The 15,741-nt window shown below is 42.1% G+C and overlaps 1 long non-coding RNA gene across 2 annotated transcripts in view; it reads right to left on the bottom strand.

Moving 5' to 3' along the window:
* Nucleotides 1–2,243: 2,243 nt before the first annotated feature.
* LOC111094430 overlaps nt 2,244–15,741 on the bottom strand; it is a 30,335-nt gene continuing 16,837 nt past the window's right edge. Inside the window, exon 3 of one of the 2 annotated variants that reach the window (XR_005385277.1) lies at nt 2,244–3,369. This is a non-coding gene — a long non-coding RNA (uncharacterized LOC111094430). The remainder of the gene's footprint in view (nt 3,370–15,741) is intronic. The other variant, XR_005385278.1, reaches the window with a different exon arrangement.

Below are 15,741 nucleotides of genomic sequence, written 5' to 3'. Positions count from 1 at the left end.
GATTATTTGCTAGTGGTAGAAAGGGTACTGAAAGAGGGTTAAAGCTACTGATATGTACAAAGGGTGGCCGGCCAGTAGATTCTTTTGCCGACATAAACTTTTGATCAGTATAAAATGTCAGACTTCTGTTACTCAAGTCACCCTACCACTATTCAATACCTAAGAAGAACTAAAGCAGCTTAAAGAAGTGGTAAGAGGTGTGTTTTAAAATGTTAGCGTGTCATGACTTCTGTTCAGATTTCACTAGTAATACTGCAAATCCCTAGTTAGCAAAGGTCTGGTATGGTTGTGAAAATGAGGGCTCAAGCAGAGATTCTGGTATGCAGGAGTAGGACAAGCTATTTTTTAGGACATTTTGTGAGGCTAGTCCTATATTACTAGCATGGCTAGACCTCATGTTTGTGATTGACTCAGTGTTCAGAAACAGTGGGCATAAAAATAATCTGATAAAGATCTATTGGAACAAAAAATTGTTTATAGATGTATATATGGCCACAGTTTAATAATGATGAAGATAGCTGGTAACTCCCTAACAATTTTAATGACCAATATTTTAAAGAAGCAATTGCATAGTACTTTAATTAATTTGCTTATTTAGGGATGCCTGGGTGGCTCAGCGGTTAAGCGCCTGCCTTTGGCTCAGGGCATGATCGTGGGGTCCCGGGATCGAGTCCCACGTCAGGCTCCCTGCATGGAGCCTGCTTCTGTCTCTGCCTCTCTCTCTCTGTGTGTGTCTCTCATAAATAAATAAAATCTTTAAAAAAAAAATTTGCTTATTGAATTCAACCCAAGAGGGGCACCTGGGTTACTCATTCAGGTAAGCTTTTGCCATTGGCCCAGGTCATGATCCCAGAGTCCTAGGATCAAGCGCCACATCAGGCATCAGTGAGGAGTCTGGTTCTCCTCTCTCTGCCCCTCACCCTTGTGCTCCCTCTCTCTCAAATAAATAAAATCTTTAAAATAATTTGGCCCAAGAGACAGTAACAAAACTATGATTAGACTTAAGGTCTAGATTTTTTTTTTTTTTTTTTGGTAAGGTCTAGATTTTAATAGAACAAGGATCTTGGAACCAAATACCTTTTCCTTGAAGTGTTTGTAGATTTTACAATGGAAAATTCTAAAAATATTTGATATCTTAATATTTTTAAAACAACTTACACTGAAAAACGTGGTACTGAAAAATATGGTGAAGATTGCTTTAGGACTAGTGATTAGTTTCTTGAATTTTGAATTGGCATGTAAAGAAATCACAAGATGAATAACAATTTCCTTCTTAGAAGCATATAATTTGGGGTCTGAAAAGGACTGTAGAAAGAAATCTAGTTTATTTTTTTAAGTAGGCTCCACACTCAGTAGTATGGAGCTCAACTTGGAGCTTGAACTTGCCACCCTGAGATCAAGATCTGAACTGAGATCAAGAGCCAGATGCTCAACTGACTGAGCCACCCCAGTGCCCCAAGAAAAATCTAGTATTACACATGCATTTTGTAATTGTGGAAATGGAAGCCAGAGAGAATTAGGGGCTGGTTTTTTGGTTTGAACCACCTCTTCTGACTCCTAGTTCAGGGGCATCTCAAAGCCTTAAAGTCAACTCCAATTTATTAAACGTTTGCAGAGTATTGTGTGCCAAATCCAATGCTAAGAGAAATGCACTTTAGTTGGTGTCCTCAGGAAGCTAACAGTGTAGTAAAAGATCTGTAAACATCAATAAAAGTCATGTCAGGACATTTGACTACAGGTATGTACATAAAACAGTGGTGGCCACAGCTAAACCTAACAAAATTTTAAAATTTACTAATACCCAGTGTTAGCCATTACCTAGGGAAACAGATACACTCAGTCACTGTACAATAATCATCAAAATGTTTTTATATTTTAAAAGATTTTTTAATTTTTTTCAATTTTTTAAAAGATTTTATTTATTTATTCATGAGAGACAGAGAGAGAGAAAGAGAGAGGCAGAGACACAGGCAGAGGGAGAAGCAGGCTCCATGCAGGGAGCCTGATATGGATGGGACTTGATCCCAGGACTCCAGGATCATACCCTGGGCTGAAGGGGGTGCTAAACCGCTGAGCCACCCAGGGATCCCTGATTTTTAAATTTTTTAAAAAGATTTTATTTATTTGAAAGAGAACATGTGTACGCATGAACTCGGGGAGAGGCAGAGAGAGACAAGCAGACTCCCTGCTGAGCCAGGAGCCTGATGCGGGCAATCCCAGGACCCTGAGATCATGACCTGAGCTAAAGGCAGATGCTTAACTGACTGAGCCACCCAGGCTCCCCTAAAACAAAAAAATGTCTATTAATGGAGGACATAAAATATTATTGGTACAATCATAAAATATACAAATGTTAGAATGATTTAGATCTCCACTTGCTGATATGGAAAGAGCTCCAAGATACATAAAGAACATTAAGATGCAAACAAAAACAAAAACAAACCCAAAAACCATTAAGATGCAATAATATGTATCTTAATATATAGATGTAAATATATAGATGTTAATATATGTATATATAAATATATATATTTACTTATGTGTGAAATGTATTTCAGCAGACACCTCTGGGTAGTTTCTCTATAATGAGGATAAAGAAAAGGATTTTACATCTCTACCATTGGAACATTTGAGTTTTTACAGCAAAAATATTTTGCTTTTATTATTGTTTTGTAGATTTTATTTATTTGAGAAAAGGAGAGAGTATGAGTAGGATTTGGGGCAAAGAGAGAAGCACACTCCCTGCCGAGCTGGGAGCCCCACACGCGGCTCCATCCTAGGACCCTGGGATCGTGACCCAAGACAAAGGCAGACGCTTAACCAACTGAGCCACCCAGATGCCCTTGCTTTTATAATTTGTAAACACATAGCTTAGCTGAAGAATACGGGGCAAAACAAAACATGTAAACTGATGAAAACTAAAAATAGGAGACCAAATTGTGTGCGTGTTAGGTGTGGTAGGCAGCTTCTAAGATGGCCCCAGTGATCTCTGCCTCCTGGGATCCATGCCCTTCTGTAATCCCCTCCGTGAGTGTGGGCTGGACTTAAACGGACTCACTTGTACTCATCTGGGATGTCCCGGCTGAGTTTTTATTTTTATTTTTAAATTTTTTTTAAAAGATTTTATTTATTTATTCTTGAGAGACAGAGAGGCAGAGACACAAGCAGAGGGAGGAGCAGGCCCCATGCAGGGAGCCGGTCGTGGGACTCCATCCCGGGACTCCAGGATCGGGCCCTGGGCTGCAGGCGGCGCTATACCGCTGAGCCCCCCGCCCCCGCTGAGTGTTTGAAAGTGGCTTCCATGTTGGGCGTTGTCTGGTTCTCTCCCTCGGGTCACCGCCTGCCATGTTGTGGGGATGCATAAGCAGCCTGTGGAAAGGACCTTGTGGTGAGGACGAGCACTACCTTCCAGCAACCACCGGAGTGAGCTGATGCTTTGGCCCCAAACTGGGTTGAGATGACCCCTACCTCTACACTTCTGGATCCCTGACCCCCGGAAACTGAGATATTAAATGTCTGTTGTCTTTAGCCATTAGGTTTTTGGCTATTTTGTCATGTAATAATAGACAAGCAGTCTGCTGTAGTCCTGACCTAGTGAAAGCAGACGGCAGGACGGCCTACATCCGACGGCTGATCCATGGGGGCGTACAGAGGCCTGACCTTCTAGACCCCCTGACCGGGTCAACTCCGAAGGGCTGGCTCAGCTCCGAAGCTCTGCGGGGAGCGCTGGGACCTGGGACCGTCACTGGGCCCGGCCTGCACTACGGCCTGCACTTCGGCTCCGCTTCGCTCTGCCCAGTCCTGCTTTCTTTCACTCCCTTACAGTGCTGACCTCCAGGGAACTCATTAATACAGTTGTGTACACTAAACTGTCCCAGAGTCCGCCACCTGAGGCATCCGTGACAGCCGCCCGGAGTATCCCGGATCCCAGATAGCTGCTCCAATTATCAGTCTCAGCCGGCAAGGCGCGGGTGAGAGGCACGAATGGGGGACAAGCCGCTAGCATTGTATTGACGTGACTTGGACACTGCATCGTTTCTAGTCCAGTATCATAGGTAAGACAGCCACATTCACCCGCCAGAGAGGAGGCTGGGAAATGGGACTTCTAGGTGTGTAGCCACCTACCCAACTAAAACATTGTAAGAGAATTGTTCTAGTTATTCTCTGCTGTGTAACAAACTACCCCAAAATTTAATGGTGTGAAACAACAACCATCTTATTACGCTCATGAGATAATCCCATGAGTGCAGAATACAGAAAGGGCACAGCGGAGATGGGGGCGACTCCCTGTTCTGTAAGGCTGGAGCCTCAGCTGGATGCTGGAAGGCCAGGGGTTGACTCAGCGGCGGGCCGGAGCGGCTCGAGTGGGGACACCCAGCTCCCAGACAGCATCTCCGCTCACAAGCTTGGCTCCTGGGCCGGAATGGTTGAAAGACGGATCCAGAGGGGACGGTCTTCCAGAGCATCTACCTGTGGTCTATTCAGCAGGACAGTCCCAGGATAATTGTACTGGTAGGGCTTGCTCGGGGCTCAGAGAGCAAGACCAAGGAGGAAGCCGCAAGGTGTTTTAGGACAACCTTGGAAGTTACACAGCGTCACTTCCACTGTCCTTTATTGGCCAAGCCAGTCTCAGAGCCCGCCCAGATTCAAGGGGAGGAAGCATGGGGGGACACTGCATGGGGGGAGTGTCAAAGAATTTAAAACCACCGCAAGGGTAGAGATTGGGGGACAATCAGTTCCTGCGAAAGGCCCTATATCTGTACCACAGCAATGAAGAGGGAGACACAGAGGAAAAAAGAGAGACCACTAACAACTACAAAAGTCTCTTTTCTTTTTTTTTTTTTTTTTTAATTTATGATAGTCACAGAGAGAGAGAGAGAGAGAGAGAGAGGCAGAGACACAGGCAGAGGGAGAAGCAGGCTCCATGCACCGGGAGCCCGATGTGGGATTCGATCCCGGGTCTCCAGGATCGCGCCCTGGGCCAAAGGCAGGCGCCAAACCACTGCGCCACCCAGGGATCCCAAAAGTCTCTTTTCTTTTTAAATTATTTTTTAATTATTATTATTTAGAGAGGGGGAGTGAGGGAGAGGGAGAGGAAGAGAATGTGGGGTAGCAGGAGAGGGAGAGAGAGAGAAAAAAAATATATATATATTTTTAATTTTTCCCCTTTTAGAAAGAGAGATGGGTGGGAGGGAGAGGGAGAGAGAATCCCAAGCAGCCTCCACAGCCAGCACGGAGTCTGACACGAGGCTCCATCTCACAACCCTGAGATCACAACCTGAGCTGAAATCAAGAGGCAGAAGCTTAACCGGCTGAGTCACCCAGGTGCCCCAAACGAAGTTTCTATAACATACCAATTAATCTGTAGCTATTTTCTAATTACCACATCCACAACTCCCCTGCTTTGTATCCAGTATAGAGTGGCTAAGTCCCCTATCATATAGAGGATAGAGTTGAGGCCCTTTCCTTGGGCTCAAATTTTTTAAGCTTTCAAATATAACTCAAGGACCTTCGCATAGGGAACTGAAATGTTTTTTTGTTTGTTTGCTTGTTTTTGTGGGATGAAAGCTATTTATAGGAGGAAATGAGTCTTTGTTAGGGTGTTTACAGATTCTCCAGCCTGGGTTGCTATACAGTGGGTAACTGTTGGGTCCAAACAAAGTAGTGTTCCTCAAGTAACATATTTACCATCACAGTTTGAGTACCATAGTGGGACCCAAACTAGTTCTCTAGAGTCTTCCATTCATTTCCATTTTACAGGATTTACCATATTATTCAGCAGGATAAGTAACCTCCCTGCCAAACAATGTACTGAACATTATTAATATATAATTCTTTTTCTGAATTAAAAAAAAGTTTTTTAATCACAAGGGAAAAACTAGGACAGGAACTAGGCCTATTGAGATCTTTACTCTTCCAAGACTTTAGGATTTTCCTCATGTTCTTACGAGTAGGGTGACCTTGCCCCATTGCTCTAGAACAGAAGCATCTACTTTGCTGTTGGGCAGTCCTGGGATAATGGTGGAAATCTAAACGGAGCAGTAAAGCATGACTCAATTTCATTAATCTCAATTTCTCCTGTCAAGAAGAATAAAGGCCACAATTTTTTTTTTTTTTTTGCTTGTTTCTTTCTTTTCTTTCCTTTTTTTTTAGGATTTTATTTATTCATGAGAGACACAGAAACAAGGACCTGTTTCTATTTCTTTTTTAAGACTAGGAGCAACCTGGTCTTGATCCGAGGTGCAATATTACGTGGATAAAGTTAAATAATAGGATAATACATGCCTTCCTGTAGCTCCACAAACCCCAAACAATTCCCATAAAGCATGAAGTGGACATGGATTGTTTGCTTAGTAGCAGGAACTAAACAGCCACATCGCTGCGTGGGATTGGGCTTGTTTTGTACCTGCAAACCCGGAGGGAATGAGGAGGGAAGGGTAGTGTACCCCTGGGCAGCAGTTTGTTACAAGGAGATGCCATGTGGTCCTTACTCCTTTCACTCTATCTCTAGTGCTCTACCCAATATTTCCCTCTCATATCATCCCACTCAGACATGAGGTACATTTTCTACCGGTTCAGATTTATCATTGTCCTCCCATGTACTCTGCACCTCTTCTTCACCGTGACTCAATATACAAAATGTGTTGCAGTTTGGTAAAACCAGAATGATTTATCATCCAAAACTGGACTATGAGGACAAATAACTTGTAAGGGAATAGCTTTAGGAACCTGTGGTGCACTATATAAATTAATCAATGGCCAGAAAAGAGATACCTAATCAATTTTAATAATATATTTGAGTCTTGAAAATCTACATTTTTTTTAAGATTTATTTATTTTTATTTTTTTTATTTTTTTTAAGATTTATTTATTTGACAGAGAGAGAGAGAGAACACAAGCAGGGGGAATGGCAGAGGTGGGGTGAGAGGGAGAAGCAAGCAGGCTCCCCGCTAAGCAGGGAGCCCAATATGGGACTCGATCCCAGGACTCTGGGATCATGACCTGGGCTGAAGGTAGACGTTTAACTGACTGAGGCACTCAAGTACCCTGAGAATCCACATCTCATTCCACTGTGAACTTTTTTTAAATTTTTATTTATTTATGATAGTCACAGAGAGAGAGAGAGAGAGAGAGGCAGAGACACAGGCAGAGGGAGAAGCAGGCTCCATGCACCAGGAGCCCGACGTGGGATTCGATCCCGGGTCTCCAGGATCGCGCCCTGGGCCAAAAGGCAGGCGCCAAACCACTGCGCCACCCAGGGATCCCCACTGTGAACTTTTCGATTGGGATTGATTCTTCCATTCATGTTTTATGGTTTAATTCATTAAGTCCTTGTACAAGAAAAGCACTTTTAAGAAGGAAAATGAAAAAGTAAATTAAAAATTAAAAAAAAAATTTTTAATTAAAAAAAAGAAGGAAAATGAAAAACACCCTAAGTGGGTGGGAAACCATTCTGTTAGGTGAACCACCAAAGAGATTATTAGGGGCTTCTATGCTTTTAACAGCTTCCTGCTAATATTCGTAGTAGCTTGACAAATAAGGCTACTAGGCAAGGGCTGTGCCGATTCAGTTTTATTCCCTGGGTGGCACCCAACATGCTCTGTTTTTAAAAATTATTATTATTTTTTTACAATTTTATTTATTTGAGAGAGAGAGTGCGAGTGAGAGAGTGAGAGAGCACAGTGAGGGGAGGAGAAGAAGCAGACTCCCCGCTGAACAGGTAGCCTGACTCGGGGCTCCATCCCAGGACCCCAAGATCATGACCTGAGCTGAAGGCAGATGCCTGACCAACTGACCACCCAGGTGCCCTCCAACACGCTCTATACATTTGAACATCTTGATGTTAACTCAAGTTATTATGCCCAATCCTCAAGGTTGAGTAGAACAAGTCAACTGCTCACCCCTGGGAATAATAGGTACTTTTCCCCAGGCACAAAGCTATATGATTAGGGCACTGGGCAAGATTTTCCTGAATTGGCCCATCTGCCCAGAAGAGGTCATTCCTTTCCCCGTGTGAGCACCTTGCTCCCAGAGAGCTCTGTAGACTCACCCACTGACTCAGCATGATTGCAAACAATAAATGGTTGAGAAATTATTGTCCCTGCTAAGAGTTTCTGATGCAGTAAAGCACATGGATGCAGTCAGTGACCAAAAAGATACCAGATCTCAATTTCTGATAGGGCCCATGGTTCTTTCCCTGAACGCATTCACAAAGCATAGACATCACAAGTGTTGGCTACCCTTTTCTCTCCTCACACTCCTGCTGCTCCAAAATCTTTCGTCTTCCTTCCCCAAAACTCCCAAATAGTTTTTCTACCAGAGTTCAAAGAATTTGCTCCTTGTTCTTCAATATATATGCACCAAGTTTAGCCAAGTTAAGTTTAGCCAGATTTTTTTCTTGGGCATCGGAAGGAGGGAGACTGAATTGGCAGAGGTTATACTTTCTGGTTAAGTAGAGTACACAGTGCACACCTTTTCAAACAGTTGCCTAACGTTCCACTGTGTACCTCTACCAAAATTTATCCCAATTCTCTATCAGTAACAACTAAAATGTATTGAGCATATGCTGCGGCTTAGGCATGGTTCTAACTATCACAGCCCAGTGACAAATTCTGTTCTTAGCTCCACTTTACAGATGGGTAGACCAAAAGCACGGTGGGGTAATTTGTCCATGATCACACAGCTAGTAAGCTGTGGAGCTGGGACTGGAATCCAAGCAATTCTTAGCCACTATGCTCTATGCTTCCCTATCAATGGGGTAGATGCTCCAGATTTTTTAAGTTACAGATCATGAGGTAATGAATATCCTTGTACATAAATATTTGCATACTTTTCTAAGTATATCAGTAAGGACAAATTCCTTGAAATGACATTACGGGGTCAAAGAGCAGCACATTTTTCTTTGAACAGAAAATATTTCTCCTCCAAACTTATCATTTGTTTTGGGGAGGCAGCATTTTATCAGAGGCAACAAGCCACTCTTTCACTATATTTAGAATTTTAGTAGCAAAAATACTAGAAAGTCATCCTAGTACTTAAGCTGAGGGAGTATTAACTAGGTGGTCCTTTCCTCATATCCTTTGTTATTATTTTTTTAATATATATATTTTAAAGATTCTATTTATTTATTCATGAGAGACAGAGAGAGAGAGAGAGAGGCAGAGACACAGGCAGAGGGAGAAGCAGGCTCCATGCAGAGAGTCTGACGTGGAACTCGATCCCGGGTCTCCAGGATCACGTCCTGGGCCAAAGGCAGGCGCTGAACCGCTGAGCCACCCAGGCTGCCCCCTTTCTGTTATTTGATTAGGGAGTGCAGACAGATAAACTGAAAGCCAAGCCAAGGAGCCTGGACTAGGGCCTGGGTCATGGTAGTTCAGGGATTGAATTAAATGACTAGGTCTTTGACTTTTTTTTTTTAATCTGTAAAATGGGGATTTTAAGTACTACCTACTTTATATCCCACCTTTGATGTAAAGACATAGCTATGAATGTATATGTTTAAACGTGATCACTAAGAACGCTTGTAATGGAGGGATACCCATCTGGAACCAGGGAAAGAAGTGTGGAGCCAAATAGGGAACTGAGATCTGGTATCTTTTTGATCACTAAATGTGTACATGTGCTTTACTCATACATGTGCATCAGAAACCCTGGGAGAGACAATAATTTCTCAGCCACTTCGTGTGTGTCACCATCTGTGTCTTAGTATACTTCCAGCAGCTAGGCTCAATATAAACATTTTATAAATACATTAATGAACAAAGTTTGCAAGGCTGCTCCTTTAGTTTTCCAAAGCTAAGACTAATATCCTCTCTCAAAAAAATAATTTTTAGCACTTTGTTTTTCCCCGAAATAATGAGTATCTTATGTCTTCTTTAGAGAACTATGTTCATAACATGGCTTAAGGTCTTAAAATTTGATCTTGGGTAACTAATAAACAAATCACCCAGAAGAGAACCTGAAGTTATCTAGTTTGTCAAATGTTGAGTAACTGCCTTTCTATAAATTTGGAAAATACAGAAATGTAGAAAAACAATCCATTTATTGATTAGTAACCATTACACCGTATAATTTATTGGGCCTAGGGGATCCCTGGGTGGCTCAGCGGTTTAGCGCCACCTCCCGCCCAGGGTGTGATCCTAGAGTCCTGGGATCGGGTCCTGCGTTGGGCGGCCTGCTTCTGTCTCTGCCTGTGTCTCTGCCTCTCTCTGTGTGTGTGTCTCTCATGAATAAATAAATAAGATCTTAAAAAAAATCTAAATTCAATCTATTTCCCACTTTCCAACATATATATTTTTCTTTTCTCTGTTTTTTTTTTTTTTTTTAAGATTTTATTTATTTATTCATGAGAAAGACACAGGCAGAGGGAGAAGCAAGCTCCCTGTGGCGAGCCGGATGCAGGACTCGATTCCAGGACTCCGGGATCATGCCCTGAGGCAGACGTTCAACCACTGAGCAACCAAGGCATCCCTCTTTTTCTTTCTTTCTTTCTTTTTCCTTTTCTTTTTCTTTTTTCTTTATAATCTCCACACCCAAATGGGGCTCGAATTCAGGACCCTGAGATGAAGAGTCACATGCTCTTCTGACTGAGCCAGTCAGGTACCCCTAGAATTATATATAGATTTAAACTTGGTTGGGAAATATCTATGAATTTCAACATGAAAATATTTTAGTCTTGAGTGTTCTGGGACAGAAAAACTACATATTTTTATGAATGACATTTATGCATACTCAAATATAGAAATTAAATAAACATGTAAAACATTCTGATCAGGTGTGAATAGAATATATTTTTAAGAATCTATCACTAGGCAGCCAAATTTTATTTACTGAAGAGTTTCCTTTCAGGATTTTGCCAGGAACTGGAAAAATAATATTGTTTTAGTCTGTTTGGGTTGCTATAACAAAATACCGCAGACTGGATAGCTTATAAACAGATTTATTTTTCACAGTTCCAGAGCCTGGAAGTTCCACCATTAGGGTGCCAGCATGGTCAGGTTCTGGTGAAGGCCCTTTCCAGGTTGCAGACGGCCACCTCTTGCTCTGCCTCACAGGATAGAAGGGAGTAGGGAGCTTCTGAGGTCTCTTTCGTAAAAGCACTAGTCCCATTCATGAAAGCCCCATCCTCATAACATAAGCACCTCCCAAAGGCCCTGCCTCCTAAATCATCACACTGGGCATTGGGATGTCAACATATGAATTTTGAAGGGGCGCAAACATTCAAATCATAACAAATACCTAAATTCACAGTAGTCCTCCTCAGTTATGGGAAAGTAATCGCCAATGGCAAAACAGATGCTAGTATATAGTTCTACTCTACTCTGAATAACTGTGCTGGGAGCTATATTCTCTCTGAGTCATGGTATCAAAGAGACAATAAACTCAATGATGAACTTAAGTTGGCCAGGTCCCAGCTTCTAGCGATTGTATGTGTACCCAACAGGTCTATGATTTATTTACTAAGTCTCTGTAGCATTGGGACTGTTCCTAAAATTTCTGTTCACTCTATGTATCACAATCCATTAAGATTATAATTTTTCAACTATATTCCAAAGTTGAGAAAATTAATCAACTTATGACAAGGATTCGGAGCAATCATTATATCCAACACTATTTACTGAGTGGAGACACCATGTAATATTGTACACACTGACTTGTATGTTTAGGGAGAAAGTTCTGGAATCAGTTTCCCAGATTTAAATCCTGGCTCTACCACTTACCAACTATGTCATCTCTATCACTATTACCAGCTGAAATAGGGATGATAATGATAACACCCGCCTCATAGAATTAACTAATATGTGTAAAGCACAAAGCATGAGTAAGTTCTTGGTGTTAGTTGTTACTTCCTCCTTTATTTTTTTTTTTAAGATTTTATTTATTTATTCATAGACACACACACACACACACACACACACACACAGACACAGAGGCAGAGACACAGGCAGAGGGAGAAGCGGGCTCCATGCAGGGAGCCTGACGTGCGACTCGATCCCGGGTCTCCAGGATCACACCCCGGGCTGAAGGCAGCGCTAAACCGCTGCGCCACTGGGGCTGCCCTTACTTCCTCCTTTAAAAAAAAAAATACGGAAAATGTATACCTAGGGGTGCCTGGCTGGCTCATTTGGTAGAGCAACCAACTCTTGATCTTGGAGTTGTAAGTTTGAGCCCCACATTGGGTGTAGAGAGGACTTAAAAATAAAATGTGTATCCAGAAACCTGTGATTTTAGTGTGCAACCAATCTATAGTTTGGTACTAGAATAGAAAGCATTATGGCTTTTTCCACATCATACTTTACATCAAAAATTTTACTTCTAGTCAGTTTTAAAGTAATAAGAATGGGAAAACCTAGGCAGCCTGGGTGGCTTAGCGGTTTAGCGCTGCCTTCAGCCCAGGGTGTGATCCTGGAGACCCGGGATCCAGTCCCACATTGGGCTCCCTGCATGGAGCCTGCTTCTCCCTCTGCCTGTGTCTCTGCCTCTTTCTCGCTCTCTCTGGTCTCTCATGAATAAATAAAATCTTAAAAAAAAAAATAAAAAAAGAATGGGCAAACCTTGGCTTTAGAAATAACCTTTTAGACAGAAAATAAGTATATAAACATTAGATATTTGAATTACTCGAGGTTTAGCTACTAAAAGCAATATCAAAAAAAAAAAAAGCAATAATCCCCTATTTTGAATCCTGATTTATTTCATGCCCAGTAATAATAGTCATCATTAATATCTAATGCAGTATATTGCACAGTCAGGTACTCAAACATTTGCTCAATAAATTAATGAATAAAAAGTAAATTCACAGTTATAGCTGAGAGTATGAAGAGAACATTTAATTTTTTTTTTCATTTAGCTCTAGCAATGTAATTCCTAGCCAGCAAAGTGCACACAGTTTATATAAATCAAGCTGTTTGGTCCAGAGAGTAATGCATCATGGGAAATTATAATCACTGCTTTTACAACTGGGTATGATCCTGTGAAATTCTGTCTGTGCTCTTGGTGAGAAAGGAAGGAGGAGGACAGACAGATCAGAAGGACAGATGGATCAATCCTGCTGGAGAACAAATCAAAACCAATGTTCTACTAATGGAAGATTACTGACATTTACTTTTATGAAGGACTTAGAGAAGTTTGCAAACATACTGCGATTTTTAAAAAGATGACTTACTGAGTTATGAAGAAAAAAGTAAAAAAGGACCTGTTATTAAAAAGATATTTTCCTTGGGGCACCTGGGTGGCTCAGCCAGTTAAGCGTCCAACTCTTGATTTTGGCTCAGGTCATGGTCTTGGGGTTGTGAGATCAAGCCCTGTGCTGGGTGTCTGGGTGTCAGGCTCCATCCACCCTGAGCATAGAGCTTCTTTGAGATTCTCTCTCTCTTTCCCTCTGCTCCCCACCCCCACCCCCTCAAAAAAGACATTTGCCTTTTGCCTGATGAATGTGGACTGGTTGTCCCATTAGTTCATATATACTATTAGTCTAAATATATTCTGTGGTAGACTGAATAATGGCCCCCAAATATGTACATGTCTTCATTCCTTGAATACACAAATGTTACCCTACATGGCAAAACAGATTTTGTAGATATGATTAAGTTAAGGATCTTGAGTTGGGGAGATTATTCTAGATTATCTGGATGGGGACAACGCAATCAAAAGGATCCTAGTAAGAGCGAAGCAGGAGGACAAAAGTCAGAGGAGACTGGAAGACACTGTGCTACTGGTTTTAAAGATGTAGGAGGGGATCATGAGTCAAGGAATGCAAGTAGTACCTTCTAGAAACTGCAAAAGGCAAAGGAACAGCTAGCTTGTCCCCTGGAGTGTCCAAAGGAATGCAACCCTGCTGATAGCTTAATTTCAGCCCAATAAAACCCATTTAGGACTTCTGACCCGCGAAACTGTAAGATAATAAACTGTGTTGTGTTAAGTCACTAAATTTGTAGCACTTTGTTAGGACAGCACGTTTCCATTAATACATTCATTAATCTGCACCTAACCTATGGAGACACTAATTTGAAATCAACAGGAAAGAGCTTTACTTCTAGTTCTCTTGGATTACAGCCGGAACTATCCTAGGAAAAGTGATTTATTTTAGGTTAGGGGTAGGAAAAAAGATAAGATGAATCGAGAGAGCATCTTTTGGTATCAGAAAGTGGAGAATTCAAAGAGAAAGAAAGAAAGAAAGAAAGAAAGAAAGAAAGAAAAAAGAAAGAAAGAAGAAAAAGAAGAAAGAAAAAGAAAGAAAGATAGAGAGAGAGAGATAGAAGAGAAGAGAGAGAGAGAGATAAAGAAAGAAATAAAGAAAAGAGAAGAAAGAAAGAAAGAAGAAAGAAAAGAAGAAAAGCTGAATTCCTCCTGCCCTCCCCCCCCCTCCCTCCCTCCATCCCTCCTCCCTCCCTCCCTCCCTCCCTCCTCTCCCTCCCCCCTCCCTCCTCCCTTCAATCCATTCCTCCCTCACTTGACCTTGCTCAAAAGGATTGGTTTCAAAAGGGTACCTATCTAACCTGAAAAAGCTACCTCTGCTAAAGCTCCAGCAAGTTGAACAACAAAATAACGATGGATTATAACTCCCCAAATGAAATATATGTACTTATGTGTCTACAATGAAATAAATAAATAGACACATGAAGAATGGACAATTCCATTGAATTATGTTGAAATTAATATGGGAAAAGGGTGCCTGGGTGGCTCATCGGTAAAGTGTCTGCCTTCAGCTCAGGTCATGATCCTGGGGTCCTCGGATGGGGCCCTGACCCTGTCGTGGTCAGGCTCCCTGCCCAGTAGAGTCTGCTTTTGCCTCTCCCTCTGCCCCTACCCCCACCTCATGCACATTCTCTTGCAAATAAATAAAATCTTTAAAAAGAATGAATATGGGAAAGTTTGAGGAAGAGCAGACTATTTGCAGTGCTCAAAGTATGCCTCCCAAAATACATTTTAATTACAACGCGAAATACAGTACGTCTACAGTGGAGAAGCCCAGAAGACACCAGCTTAAACCAAGTAATCAAGATTAATAATCACTAGTGTGGCAAGCAGTATTCTAAGATGCCAGCTCATTCCCCTCGTGTCCTCCTTTACCTTTGTTTTTTGTCTTTAAAGATTTTATTTATTTATTTGAAAGAGAGAGAGAGAGTGCACAGAGCAGGGGGTAGGGGCAGAGGGAGGGGAAGAAGCAGGATCCTGGATCAACAATCCCATGACCTGGCCGAAGGGAGATGTTTCAACTGACAGAGCCCCCCGGGGCACCCTGTCCTCTCTTCCTTTGATATATATGCTTTGCACCCAGGCTGTGAATATAAGGATCTTAATCCTGTAATTAGGTTATATGATGTGACATCGATTTACGAATGGGAGATTATCAGTTCAGGACCTAATCATAAGGGCCTTAAACCTGGGCCTAGGAGTCAGAGTTTGGAGGTGTGACAGGGATTGTCTGGGAGCCTTCTCCCTCTCCCCCTGTAGATGGTAGGTGCCATAACAACTAGAACATGTGAGAAGGGCCTCAGTGGAAGGGAATGACCCCCTGCCCTGCCAGACAGCCAGAAAAAGAGTTGGGTCCTATAATCAAGAAACCAAAGTCAGCTAACAGCCTGAACGGGCTGGCAAGAGGACTACCAGTTACAAATGTGAACGCGACTCAGCCAACACCTTCATTTCAGCCTTATAAGACCCTGAGCAGAGAGCCCCGCTTTCTTTCCTTTCTTCTTCTTTCCTTGTTCCTTTCTTTCCTTTCTTCTTCTTTCCTTGTTC

The sequence above is a fragment of the Canis lupus genome, chromosome 37 (assembly GCF_011100685.1).
Source record: "Canis lupus familiaris isolate Mischka breed German Shepherd chromosome 37, alternate assembly UU_Cfam_GSD_1.0, whole genome shotgun sequence".
NCBI lineage: Eukaryota > Metazoa > Chordata > Mammalia > Carnivora > Canidae > Canis > Canis lupus.
Note: the sequence above shows the minus strand (reverse complement) of the source record. Positions and strands in the feature narration are given on the sequence as shown.